At 46.6% G+C, this 14,539-nt stretch overlaps 2 long non-coding RNA genes across 2 annotated transcripts; both read right to left on the minus strand.

Moving 5' to 3' along the window:
• Positions 1–650: 650 nt before the first annotated feature.
• LOC133256977 (uncharacterized) lies at positions 651–6,189 on the minus strand. The gene is made up of 2 exons (XR_009739358.1): positions 5,904–6,189; positions 651–5,198 (listed from the first exon to the last, which is right to left on the minus strand). It is a non-coding gene; the product is annotated as an uncharacterized LOC133256977 (long non-coding RNA).
• A 16-nt stretch (positions 6,190–6,205) lies between these two features.
• LOC133256976 (uncharacterized) lies at positions 6,206–13,696 on the minus strand. Its single transcript, XR_009739357.1, has 3 exons — positions 13,385–13,696; positions 7,699–7,803; positions 6,206–7,303 (listed from the first exon to the last, which is right to left on the minus strand). It is a non-coding gene; the product is annotated as an uncharacterized LOC133256976 (long non-coding RNA).
• Between the last annotated feature and the right edge of the window lie 843 nt (positions 13,697–14,539).

Here is a 14,539-nt window from a genome sequence, read left to right on the forward strand (position 1 = left end):
ATGTGTTGTTTAAGCCACCCAGTCTATGGTATTTGGTTATAGAAGCCCGAACTGGGACTTCCCTGGTGGTCGAGTGGTTGAGAATCCACCTTCCAATGCAGGGAACGTAGGCTCAATCCCGGATGGGAAACTAAGATCCCACATGCCTTGGAGCAACAAAGCCAGGCGCTGCAACTAGAGGAGCTCAAGTGCCTCAGTGAAGACCCAGAACAGCCCCCCAAAAAAGAAGCTGGAGCTAGAGACAGATACATTGAATCATAGCAGTGTTATTCATAATAGCTGCAAACTAAAGACGCAGAACAGAGACCCCCCCCAAAAGAAGCCAGAGCTAAGACAATTACATTGAATCATAGCAGTGTTATTCATAATAGCTGCAAACTAAAGACCCAGAACAGAGACCCCTCCAAAAGAAGCCAGAGCTAAGACAATTACATTGAATCATAGCAGTGTTATTCACAATAGCTGCAAACTAAAGACCCAGAACAGACCCCGCCAAAAAAGAAACCAGAGCTAAGACAATTACATTGAATCATAGCAGTGTTATTCATAATAGTTCCAAACTAAAAATAACTCAAATGTTCATCAACTAATGAATAGATAACAATGGAATACTAGTCAGCAACGAAAAAGTAATGAGCTACTGACACAAGTTATAACATGGGTAAACCTCAAAATTTTATGCTAAGTGAAAGAAGCCATACATAAAAGAACACGTATTGTATGATTCCACTTATACCAACATATCCAAACAGGCAAATCTTTTGGCTAGCTGGAACTGGTAGTTTAACAGCAATTAACTGGAAATGGCCCAATAGCTTTCTAGAGGGTGACAGACATGTTCTAACACTAAATTAGATGATGGTTATAGTGATGCACAACTCTGTAAATTTACTAAAAATCACTGGATTGTGAGCTTAAAAATGGTGCAATTTGTGGTATATAAATCATACCTCAATAAAATTATTTTTGTAATATGCTAAAAAATTTTTAACTGTGCTGCAAATGATACCACTGAGAAAATGAAAAGACTACCCACAGAATAAGATAAAATATGCAGAAAGCATATCTCTGATAAAGGGCTTGTATCCAGAATACATAAAGAACTCTTGCAATTTAATAATAAAAAGATAAAAAGCCCAACATAAAAATGGGCAAAGGATCAAAACAGATATTTCTTCAGAGAAGATATGCAAGTAGACGATGAATACATGAAAAGATGCCCAGCATCATTAGGCATTCAGTTCAGTTCAGTTCAGTTCAGTCGCTCAGTCGTGTCCGACTCTTTCCAACCCCATGAATCGCAGCACACCAGGCCTCCCTGTCCATCACCAACTCCTGGAGTTGACTCAAACTCACGTCCATCGAGTCGGTGATGCCATCCAGCCATCTCATCCTCTGTCATCCTCTTCTCCTCTTGCCTCCAATCCCTCCCAGCATCAGAGTCTTTTCCAATGAGTCAACTCTTCTCATGAGGTGGCCAAAGTACTGGAGTTTCAGCTTTAGCATCATTCCTTCCAAAGAAATCCCAGGGCTGATCTCCTTCAGAATGGATTGGTTGCATCTCCTTGCAGTCCAAGGGACTCTCAAGAGTCTTCTCCAACACGGTAAATGCAAATCAAAACCACAAAACCCAATGATATATATACATGGCTGAATGCCTTTGCTGTTCACCTGAAACCATCACAACATTGCTAACCAGCTATACCCCAATACGAAATAAAAAGTTTAAAATAAAAACAAATAAAAGCACAAAACCAGATGAGATACCCACTAGGAAGGGCATAATAAAAAAAATGGATAAATGAGTGTTAGCAAGGGTGTAGAATCCTCAAATATAGCTGGAGGGAATGTAAAATGGTGCAGTCACTCTAGAACGGGGGTCCTCAACCTCCTGACTGTGGATTGGTACAGCTGGAGGTGAGCGGCCGGCAGGCAAGCAAGTGAAGCTTCATCTGCCACTCCCCATCACTCCCCATCGCTTGCATTACTGCCCGAACCATTGGTTGCATTGTCTTCCATGAAACTGGTTCTTGGTGCCAAAAAGGTCAGGGGCCGCTGCTTTAGAAAACAGTTTGTCAGTTCCTCGAATTGTGAACATGAAGTTTCCTTATGTCCCAGAAATTCCATCCAGGATAATGCTCAAGAGAAATGAAAACATATGTCTAATAAAAATATCATAATTACAGTATTTGTTACAGCCCCAAAAAGGAAACGACCCAAATGTCCTTCAATGGCTAAATGAATAAATTAAATGTGCTATACCCATATATTGTATTCATCAATAAAAAACAAGGAAGCACTGATATATGCTGCATCATGGATGAATCTTGAAAGTATTATGCTAAGTGCAAAGAGCTGGTCACCAAGGACGAAATACTGATCAGACAAATCTTTAGAGAGAGAATGTAGCCCTAGTGGTTGCCTAGGACTGGGAGGAAGGGCGTGGTTTGGAGGAAAATGGGGAATGAATACTAATAGGAACGGTGTTTCTATTGAGGGTGACAAAAATGTTCTAAAATTGACTGTGGTGATGGTTACAGAATTTTGTGGACATACTGAAAATTGCTGAATTGTACACTTTAAATGGGTGAACTATATGGCATATGAATTATATCTCAGTAAAGGTGTAAAAGCAAAACAACAGTGTACGCTGCTGTTGCCAATATCACCGCTATGTTCCCAGAATCCTCACATCGTTGTTTTCTTGATGTCTTCTCAGTTCTTCCCAGAATGGCCCTTTGGCCCTTTCTGCAGCCCTCCCATCGTGTATTGGAAGGATCAGTGGGCAGAGGGTCAGTAGACAGGTGCGAGGCCCAGTCCTAGGAGCCTGGCTTGGGTAGCTCGCAGATCCTCTTTGGGGTCCAGTCTCCATGACGTTCCTTTCTGATTTGTTTTCTCATTCATTCAACAGGTATGTTTCACTCATTCATCAGCACAAACGCTGAGAGCTCACTGTGTCCTGGTACAAGTCTAGGTGCCAGGGGTACCGCTGTGACTGGGACAGAATGGCTGCCCTCCTGGAGCAGGTGGGACGAGGAAGTGCAAACAACATTACTGCTCTACGTGCACTGCAGAAAGCATGCGTGGCTGACTCCCTGTGGCTTCCAGGTGGTAAAGAATCCACCTGCCAATGCAGGAGACACCAGTTAGATTCCTGGGTCAGGAAGAACCCCTGGGAGAGGAAATGGCAACCCACTCCAGTATTCTTGCCAGAAAACCCCATGGACCAAGGAGCCTGCTGGGCTACAGTCCATGGGGTCACAAAGATTTGGACACGACTGAGCAACTGAACACTTAGCACTGGCTCCTTGAGGTCAGAAACATGCCCGGCTTTTCCTCCTGCTAAGGCTCATACAGGGAGGCACCTGTAGATCATGAATACACTTGGTACTTAAACTGGATAATTCCTTGAGTAAATCCTTACAAATAATGCTGTGACATTCGATTCCCAAAGGAGTATTCCTGTAGTAGAAGGGAAGAGACCTTAAGTCACCTACTCATTCATTCATTCATACATACATACAAGAGCTTTGAGCATCTTATAGTAGTTAAATCATTTTGTCTGCCAGTGATAGAAACCTAATTTAAACTGTCTTAAGCATAGAAAGGAATTTGTCGGCTAAAATAACTAAAAAGGTACAAGTGTCGCTTGATCCAGGTGTGCACACGGCATCAAGAACACCTCTCAAGCCCGTCTTCCTCTGACGGGCTCCATTCCTGAGTGAGTGCTCCTTTGGTGGAGGTAAAGTGGCTGTAGATTGGCCCAGAATCTCATCTTCCAGTTCAATACTGCATGAACAGTGAGCTCTTCCTCCCCTAATTTCCCTTTCTTAGGCTCCCTCTGCCCTTTCCCTCCAAAGTCCTGCCTGGGCTTCTGTTGAATTGAGTTCAGCCTTGAACTCATCACTGCAGTCAGAGAATGAAATGAGCTAATTCCTAATTCACAGGGCCTGGGCATTTGCCATGGGTGGGAGCAGTCAGCCCTGTTCCAGAAACAGCAGAAACTGGAGAACAGATGCTTCATAAACAAACAAAAATAACCCATGTCCCCACACACTTCGATACCAGGCCCATCAACTACTGTCTTACTTATAATTGTCTTACTTATATTACTGTCTTACTTCTATCTGTCATGCATACAGGACATGAGAGAAAGATGACAGGGGTTTAGAGAAGATGCAGCGGCAATTCAGAAAGTGGGGGATTATCTTCCCATATGGGGAACCAAGGATCACCTCATGGAAGAGGTAGCATGTGAACTTGACTTGGAAGGATGAGTGGAGTTTTTCATATGTATCCATGAGAAGGGGCACTCCAGGCTGGGAGAACTGTGTGACCTAAGGCTTGGGGAAAGTCGGTGATTCAGTGTAGCCAGAACACAGGCCCAGGAAGAGGTGATGTAGCCTCGGAAGGAGGAGGTGGAAACAGGGATCAGATCTTAGGGGCCTCGGGTACCAGGGTAAAGAGCTCAGATGAGAGTCTAGGGAAAACAGGAAACCACTGAAGCCTGTGACCATGGCAGGGATATCACCTGGGACATTAATCTGCTCAGATCCCTTAAAAGAAGGAAAACACAAAGAGCAACCAGTTAAGAGACTGCAGGCATGGTTTAAGCAAAAAGTAAGAGAATCTGAAAATCCCTGGCACCTCCAACCCAGCGTGTCCAAGACAGAAGCAGAAGCCAGCCAGCTTGGCTTCCCCATGCCCCTTCTCTACCCAGGTGTTCTGCCTTAATGAATGGCATCATCATCCCCACGTGTCATCCAGGACTCCCCCCTTCAGTGAACTCATCCACGAAGCCAGTCCATTTTCCCTCCTAAATGTTTCTTGAATGTACTTGTCTTGTTCCTCTGCACCACCTTACTCCTCAGGCCGCCATCATTTGTTGCTTGGATGGCTCCAACGGCCTCTTCACTGACCTCCCAGCCTCCAGCCTTATCCCTTTTCAACTTTTGGTTCAGCAACCAGTCATCGGTTTAAATTACAGCAGCTGGGGGCTCCCTGAGGACCAACCCCCTTCAGGATGTGGTTTCCAGCCTCATGTCTTCTGCACCCCCTAGCCATTCTGAGCTGTATTCGACTCACCCAGTGGAGCTGATCTCGTTCCCCTCTGGACATGCGCAGGCTGCTTCCTCTGCTCTCCCCCACACTAATCTCCCACCTCCTTTGTTCCTGGTGTAGGAGCCGGAGGGCTGTTCCTGGTGGGAATGTGTTTGGGAGGTTGGGAGACAAGAGACAAGAGTGGGTGGAGAGCTGTAAGTTCCCTGTGGAGGACGTGTTCCTTGTCTGCCTGGTCCTTGCCTTCTCCTAGGAAAAGCAGCGCCCGCACCCCTGCGTTTTGTAAACTGCTCCCAACACTCACCGGTGTGGTCCAATGGGAGCTGCCATTTTACATGATCTTGCCTCCCTGTCATAGGGATTCATTGTGAGGTGGGTGACTAACTGACCTGGTCGTGTCCCTCTCCAGAAGTTTTCTAACTGGAGCTATGGGGAAGCGGCCTCTGTCCTTTTCAGCTGCGAGACTGAAAAGCTAGATTGTGGAGCTCCAAGCTGCCAGGTGTCCTGCCTTGTGGCAAAAGGTAACATTCAGAGAGAAATGAAAAAGACAGGCCAAGGGAGCAGTTCTGACCAGGTTCTGGCCACTTTTAAGATCCAGGGTGGTCGTTAACTTGACATCTCATAGAACAGTGCTTCCCAGGCTCTCAGTGGCAGTCAGATTTTTTTTTTTTTGGCCCAATCTTACTGTAAATCATAACTTTGGTTAAACACAATACAAAACTTAACAAAAAAAAATCCTGCACACATTTTTAAAGCCTCAGTTTCTACTGTTATATTCAACTAACATTAATTTGTTGATTTGCTATAAAAATCTGTCAACACCTGATCCCAGTTTCTGCACTCACCTTGTCATGGACTGTATCAAGCAGCCAGTCTGTGGCCCACACTTTGAGGAGCCCTGCTCCAGAGAACACTATCCACCCGTGCTGGCCCCAGCTCTGCATTCCTGCCAGTAGCAAGGGGGAAACAAAGAAGTGTAGGGCAAAAAAAATGTTTTTAAAGGAATGCAGTCCAAGGGGGAGGAGAGGTCAGGGAGGGAAGGACTAGGAGTTTGGAATTAGCAGATGTAAACTAGTATATGGAGAAGGCACTGGCGACCCACTCCAGGGTTCTTGCCTGGAGAATCCCAGGGACGGGGAGCCTGGTGGGCTGCCGTCTATGGGGTCGCACAGAGTCGGACACGACTGACATGACTTAGCAGCAGCAGCAAACTAGTATATATAGGATGGATAAACAACAAAGTCCTACTGTTTAGCACAGGAAACCATATTCTATATCCTGTGATACCCATAATGGAAAAGATATACAAAAGAGTTATGTATGTAAATATACATACATATATATCTTGTACAACAGAATCATTTTGCTATACAGCAGAAATTAACACATTATAAATAAACTGTACTTCAATTAAAAAAAAAAAAGTAATGCCAAAGTTTCACACATCCCTTTCATTCCATTCCACTGGTGAAAAATGTGGTCACACTTAGTGGCAAAGAAGACCAGGAAAGATGGTTCTTAGTTGGGTGGACTTGTGCCGTTACTAAAAAGTTCCATTACTAAAAAGATAAAGGGCATGACGGTTATGGGAGACCACAGCTTCTGCCACACACTCCTAAGAGTCACCAGGAGTCTGCCCTCAGGGGCTGACTCTATGCTTGGGGGTGTGGGAGGCTTGGCTACATAGGGACTGTATTTCAGGTATCTGCCATTCTCTGCAGTGAACTACCCCAAATTTAGTGGCTTAAAATGACAAGCATTTTCCTGGCTCATGATTTTGCTGGTCAACAATGTGGCTGGGTTCATTGGGAGCCCTGCCGGTGGTATTGCCTGGGGTCTCTCACACAGCTGCAGTCATCTGGTGGTCTGATTCGGGCTGGATAGGCTCAGATGTCTTCACACACGCAACTAGCAGTTGTCAATCTTCAGGCTGGGATGCTTTGGTTTTCCATGTGGGCTCTTCAGGAGATGAGCTCAGGCTCGCTCACATCCTCGTTTCCACTCCAACCACAACAGAGAGAGGGAAAACCTCACACAAAGGAGGGTTTCAAGCCTCTGCTTGCATCACATTTGCGAATGGCCCACTGGCCAAAACAGGGCACGTCTCCAAGCTGGGATTCCAGGAGAGGAGAGAGGACATCACTTCTTGATGAGAAGAGCAGTGATGTGACATCACTAAGGAGCATGGGAGGGATGTTTCATCACATCATCACAAAGAGCCTTCCATGGGAACCTCAGCTTCCACCTACAGGAAGAGGAATGTCCACCATTGTTCAGGCTCTTGTCGGGTCCCAAGGGAAAATAATCCCGCCAGTGCCCCAGGGAAAGAGTTCTCTTTTTCAGGCTTCACCCTGCATCTGAAAGGCTGCCAGGAACCAAAGCAGTCCCCAGAAGCAGAAGGTCTTCCTCTGTCTCTCCGCTGAGCTGCAAGGTCTCCCTCATGGCACATCTTCCCCCTCTGTGTCTGTTCCATCCTCCTCTCTGCTAATTGCTTTATTTCTCTTTACTTCTGGCACCTGCTCCCTCACAATTTCTGCTGGCCCCAGGCATCAACCTATGGCACCCTTTCACCTTCTGGCCCAGCTGTTAACCAGCTCAACCTCTCCATGTTTCCCCTGTTCCAATTCCAGAAAGTATCACCTTGATTAGCTGGCTCCCATCCTCAATCTGGACCACACTGAGGTGGGCAAGTCAGCCTATGGATTGGCTGTCTGGAGCTCAGGTGCCCACGTCTCATCCAATCACCTGGGGAAGAGGGGAAGCACTACTGTAGGTCAATCTGTGAATCTGAAAAAAAGATACAGCTGTGTCCTAATCATCAGAACCTGTGAATGTGACTATTTGGGGAAAAAAAGGTCTTTGTATTAATAGATATGGTTGAGATAAAATTATCCTGGATTATTCAAACGGGTCCTAAATTTAAAAACATGTCCTTCCAAGAGATGTGTAGAGAGGAGGCTGTGGGAAGATGGAGGGGGAGGCTGGTATCATGCGGCCACAGCCAAGAAATAGCTGGCAGCACCAGAAGCTAGAGGACCCAAGAACTGTCCCTACGGCACCTGGAGGGAGTGCGGCCCTGATGACACTTTCATTTCAGAACTTGAGCCTCCACAACTAAATGAATTTGTTATTGCAAGCCACCAAGTTTGTGGTAATTTGTTACAGCAGTCTAAGAAACTAATACAAGCATATTGCTCAAAATATAGGTCCCGGGCAGCAGAGCCCCTTGGCAAGACACTTTTCCTGTGCTGACATAAAGGCCACATAAGCATACACCTCATTCCCCGCCTGTCAGGAAGCATTTAACAGGAGGCTTCCTGTGTGCTGTTTTGGATCTGTCAGGAATTCTCTGTTCATTATTAATTCCTGAATATTCGGGAATTAAGAGGAGAGGCAAGCCTCTCCCAGGGGCTGAGGAATCCAGGCATTTCCTTCGTTAGTTTTTCTATACAGTGATAAGTACCCTCTTCCTTCTTATGAACCATATGGTAAAAGTGATTATTTACAACCCTCTCTTTCATGTGGATGACCTCATGTTTCCTTGATAACTTGTAAGTTTTGATTTTATCTCTGCTGAAAATAGCTATCTTGTAAGACAGTATAAATACCTACACAATGTTGAATAAAACACCTTTGCTCCATCAGAGCTTTGGTCCCCGTGTCTTTCTTTCTATTTCTTTCTCTCTCTTTCTCTCTGTCAGGCTATTTCTTTGGAGCACAGAGGCTCTCTGAGTCCACTTTCCTGCCTGGGCTTCTAAGACCCTCTCAAGAAGGCACTGTGCGCCTTCATCCCATCAAGAGGGCGCCTGAGGCCTCCATGAACAGATCAAGCCCTGTGTCAGGGGCTTTACTGGCTTTCTGTGTAAACCAAGGAATGTCAGCCTCTTTCTCTCTCCTTTACTTTCTTATCGATCGACTCTGGACCACCAGGTTCCAGTCCATTAAAGGACCTCAACATCCAACCAGGGAGTGGACCCTTGCACCTTTTTCTTCTAAGACCTGAGACCTGCAAGCCAAGACAACTTGCACCCCAGTGTCCTACTATTCAGCATCAACACAAGATGCTTTCAAGAGGCCTCAAGACTAGAAAGATGTGATATATAACATCTCTTGAGTCTCCTGCATTCACAGACAGTTCTTCACCACTGCACCAACTGGGAAGCCCAACAGAAAACTATTCAGTCATAAAAAAATGAAAGTGAAAGCCATTCAGGCGTGTCCAGCTCTTTGCAACCCGATGGACTATACAGTCCATGAAATCTCCAGGCCAGAATACTGGAGTGAGTAGCCATTCCCTTCTCCAGGGGATCTTCCCAACCAAGGGATCAAACTCAGGTTTTCCGCATTGCAGGCATATTCTTTATCGTCTGAGCCATCAAGGAAGCCCAAGAATACAGGAGTGGGTAGCCTATCCCTTCTCCCCAGGATCTTTCTGACCCAGGAATCGAATTGGGGTCTCCTGAATTGCAGGCAGATTCTTTATCATCTACCACGGAAGCCCACTCAATCATAAGAAAGAATGAAATCTTGCCATTTGTGACAACATGGATGGATCTATAGGGTATTATGCTAAGTGAAATAAATCAGAGAAAGACAAATATCATATGATTTCACTTATATGTGAAATCTGAAAAACAAGCCAAATGAACAAATATAATGAAACAAAAACAGATTCACAGATACAGAGAACAAACAGGTGGTCGCCAAAGGGGAGAAAGAGTAGGGGAATGAGTGAAGTAGAGAGGGAGATTAAGAGGCACAAGCTTCCAATTACAAATAAATGAGTCATGGGGATGAAATATACAACAGGGGGATATAGTCAATGATATTGTAATATCTTTCTATGATGACAGATGGTAACTAGATTTATCATCATGATCATTTTGTTATGTATAGAAATGCTGAATTACTATAATGTGCACCTGGAGTTAACATAGTATTGTAAGTCAACTTTACTTGAATTAAAATTTTTTTCCCTTTCCCTCCAAAAAAAAAAAAAAAAGGTATAAGTTAAGATCAAGATGGAACAGTATTTTAAGAGAATTCATGATAAGGTCATGGAAAGAGTTCCCTTTGGTTGTCTGTCTCCAAAGGACACAGAGTCCTGAGCATCCTTTCAGAGGCGGAGGGAAGAATCCAGGGGAGCAGGAGAGGAGACAGGAAGAGTCATGTCCTAATAATGCCAAGCGCATCATATCTCTGTTCACCCAGATTAACAAATCAGAGCATCACAGAAGGTTAAGGTTTTGCTTTTAGCCAACTCACTTAACAGATGAAGAAGCAGAGGACACAGGAAGGAGTGGCTTCCCCAGGGTCCCCTACAGCTGTTTGCTCTAGACATCCAATCCCCTTCTCTCCCCATGAGTCCAGGACTTCATAATGTGCCCTTGGCAAAGACAACTATTTTTTAACTGCCTTTATTCATGTCTCTACATGTTGTAAAATGCCTCTAGGACTTTTCTATTCTTGTGCCCTTTCCCCGCTTCCCTGGACACAGTGGCTCATGAACACCTTGTCCCTGCCAAGTGCGGCCGAGGAAATAGGAGCGGCCACTTGGCCGAGCGGACAGGAAAGCATGCGCTGAAAGGGTGCTGGTCCTCTAGCCTGGCCAGGACTGCAGCACCTCCACACAACTCCACGTTCCTCGGCCGCCAGCTGAGAGCCCTGGGGTCTACAGTTTCCCACCTTCCTTGCAAGCACAGTTCTCAGTAAGTTCCTGGCAATAGAGTCACTAATACAAGATTTCCTAGACCAAAGACAGGAGAGTCCACCTTCTATGAATTGGCCCGGACAGGCGTGAGGTTGACTGTGGCCTCCAGGCAAGCTCCCGGAAGCTGTCCACAGCACTGCTGCAGGTGGCTTGGGTGATCTCTGCAGACCTGGCACTTCCCAGTTTTATGGGGTCTGACGGCTTCCCTGACCTTCCCTCACCCAGCCCTCTCCCCTAAATCCCAGAATACACAGGTTTTTAAATCCTGACTGGCACAGGTAATGAAGCTATGTAAAATGATGTGTGTGTCGTGTCAGGGTGGGGGGAATCCCTCTGGAATGTAAAAGTTTTCTCCTAGAAAGTGAAATTTGTTTTTTTAATATATAAAGTGACAAAATGGCCCTTAGGTTTGTTTTTGTTAGTTTGGTAGGAGCCTTCTCAGGTGTGTGACCTTGAAACCACTAGATTAACATCAAAACTCTCCTTTGAGACTTCTTCCAGACAGAAGAATCCCTCTGCCTCGCCTTCATCCATCCTGAGATCCAAGAGAATCATGGTCAAAAGGGCCAGCTCCAGGGAGAGTCTTCTTTCCCTCCAGGACTGCTGACACACAGGAAAAAGCCAGAAGCCACGAAGAAGTCTAGAGCATTCTCTTTGAATATGGCCATTCCATTTTATAAGAGCAAGGAGCAAAACAAGTTTACATTACCTGATTTGTATGAACAATCAGAACAGAAGTTAATCAAGTACAAATAATCTTTGAAGACACATTGCAGTTGATATTTTGGGGAAATCATAGTATTTGCTACCTTTTATTGACACTTTTCTATGTACTGCCTGAAGCTGTTTTATAGATTATCCTCTTTAATCTTCCCAACAATGCCATAGTGAGGATAGCATTCTCCCAGGTTCATAGCCTGAGGCTCAAAGCCACCTGACTATTGAGCCATCCTCTTTCCAAGGAGTCATTTGGCTTCTTTTACTACAAAGGAGGAAGGAAGAAATAAGGAGAAAAGAAAAAGGCAACAGGAAGAAGAAATCAGAGAGAGAAAGACAAAGGGAGAAGTGAGGGGGGACATCTGTAAGCAGAAAGTGGGGAGAGGAGAAGGCCCAGGGATTATGTGAAGGTAGAGAAACTCACCTCCTCACCACTTCTACTCAGACCAGGGGTTCAGAATGTTACCCTTGTTCTTGTCTGTACCGATTAGCCAAGCTATTCAACTGCTCCTTATTCTCAGGCTTTCTGAACCTCCAAGGTGAATAGTAAAAGCCACAACAATCCTCTCAATATGATATCTTACTCCAGAGTATAGATTCAATCATGCCGGGCAGCAGCCCCAGCCCCTAGACTAATGGGGAAAGGGTATTAGGTTTGCCCTTGTGCCATGGGGCAGCTGGTGAAGACTGTCTAGGATACTCTCAGTCTCTCCTTCCAGACCCTTCTGTAAGCACCCTCAATCTCACCCTGGCCAAGGTCTCCCTCTCTGTACGTGGAAGGCCAGGCCAGGGCTGGGAAGCCGAAAGCCGGTCCATATCCCCTGAGATCTTAGATTCTCAGAGGTCCCATGAGCCAATCCTTCCATTTTATGAATGAGGAAATGGAGGGCCAGAGAGGTGAGGGCAGAGGCCCGAGGCCACACCATCAGCACACTGCTAAGGGCCCCAACCCTTCCTTCTGGCAGCTGTGCATCTCCCAGGGCCCCAGCGCCCAGAGAAAGCCTCACATGTGATCACAATTACCGTGGGCTTGGCTGGAGCCCAGCCACACCGTGAGCACATCCAGGCCTGGTAGCCGGCCAAGTTTCCATCTCAGTAGAAAAATGAATAGGGTCAAGGGATACATGTTAATCCCAAACACACGAGTGGGAAGGAGTGGGGTGAGGGGGAGAGGCCAGCCAGATTTCTCTGGCAATATCAGTCCACCAATAGCTCCTGAGATCCCCCTTCCCCCTCCACCCCAGGAAGCAGAGCGGCCCCTGGCCAACAGACAAAAAACAGGCTGTGTGCTCGCCCGTTGGGCATTGTGGTTCCAGAGCCATCTTGAGATTGTGGTTATAAACCTGCTGGCTCCTAAGCCCAAGATGGAACTCAGCTGGTGAGACTTGGCCGTGGGCCCCATAGCAGTCACCCCTCCTCCATAGTCTCCTTTCTTGCACTAAGCATTTTCCACAGCCTTTGTGTTTCTATCTTTTCTTCAGCATCACCATCCCCCTGCCATGGATAAGGAAACTGAGGCAAGGACGATGGCCTGAGGCCGGGTAGCCGGAGGAGCTGGGATGGGCCAGTCTGGCCCATAGCCTCCCTCCTGATGCTCCTGAGCTACCTGGGGCAGCCTGGGCTGTGTCTAGGACTCTCATGCTTTTCCCTGCCACCTGCACAGCATGCCCAGCATCTGAAGACTTACTTCATGAGATGTCAGCTTCATCTGCCCCACACCTGCTGCGTGGTCCTGCTGGGGCCCCAAATCCCACCCGAGCTGCCAACTCTTGCCACCTCTCATGGTGACATCTCACATCCCTGAGGCTGCTACACTGTTTCTGCAGCCCTCGAGACAAAAGTTCCTTCTTCCCTCCCAGACTTGAAGCAGTTGTGAGCGGCACACCACTCCCAGCTTACCTCAACTCCCAGAATACCCATCTGCAAGCTGTGCTTGGTTCTGGCTGCAGAGAAGGCAGGGCATTTGAGTTTTTGATGTGTGGTATATGTGCATCTACCCTCTGGGGGGCTTATAACAGGTTCAGTATGTATTAGGAGAGCCACCACTCTCTGCCCTGGGCACAAAAGAGTTAACACTTCGCTGGAACTCTTTTGCTGGAATTTTGTCTGACTCTTTGTGACCCCATGAACTCTAGCCCGCCAGGCTTCTCTCTCCATGGAATTTTCCAGGCAAGAATACTGGAGTGGATTGCCATTTCCTCCCTAGGGGATCTTTTCAACCCAAGGATCTGTATCTCTTGCATCTCCTGCATTGGCAGGTGGATTCTCTACCCCTGTACCACTGGGAAGCCCAGAACTCTACTGATACCCTGTGACATGTTAAAGAAAACCCTGTGCAGAACAGCAGACATCAGTTAAATATCAACTGTCTGGTGGGGAAGAGCTGTGGCCCCCGAAGGGTACATTGGACTTTTTAGATTATTGATGCCTCTGAGGGGGTACTAGTCCCCAGAGAATGAGGTCTGCCCCAGATAAATGTGCTTATTTACACTGATTTCTAGACTGGCCGAGGACAGCTCAGGGCCTGCAGCCAGGCCTATGAGCAAAGGGGCGAGCAGGCTCCAGAGTGCAACTTTTTTGCCGACTGGGGGATTTATGGGCGTCCTGGACGGGCCACGTAGCCTAGTTTTGAGGCCAGCGGCTGGGCCAAGAGGTTGGCCAAGGTTTTCTGAGTCTCTGTAAGCGGTTGGGCTCTTAGGGAATACGCTTCTGATGCTGTGGGGCAGGGGCCAGGGATAGTTACCTGGTCTCCCGTCTCCTCCAGAGGCAAGACCTCAGCAGGGGCATTTCTCCTGATGAGGCAGGGGCGGGAGCCACGAGGGTGGGATAGGGAGATGGAGCAGGGGAAATGAAGAATTATTCTCAAAAGGCCAGCTCTCTCTTCTTTCTGCTTTCCAAAAGCCCCAGTGATCACTTTGTGTTTAAGCCAATCTTGCTTTCTCAAAGAAATGAAGAAAGAAAAAGATGTTTTTTCCAGGTCTGATTATAAGAATCATAAGACTAGAAAGATATGGAGGAAACATCAGTCTCCCTGTTCTGCCTCCACCAGGTACC

The sequence above is a fragment of the Bos javanicus genome, chromosome 11 (genome assembly GCF_032452875.1).
Source record: "Bos javanicus breed banteng chromosome 11, ARS-OSU_banteng_1.0, whole genome shotgun sequence".
NCBI classification, from domain to species: domain Eukaryota; kingdom Metazoa; phylum Chordata; class Mammalia; order Artiodactyla; family Bovidae; genus Bos; species Bos javanicus.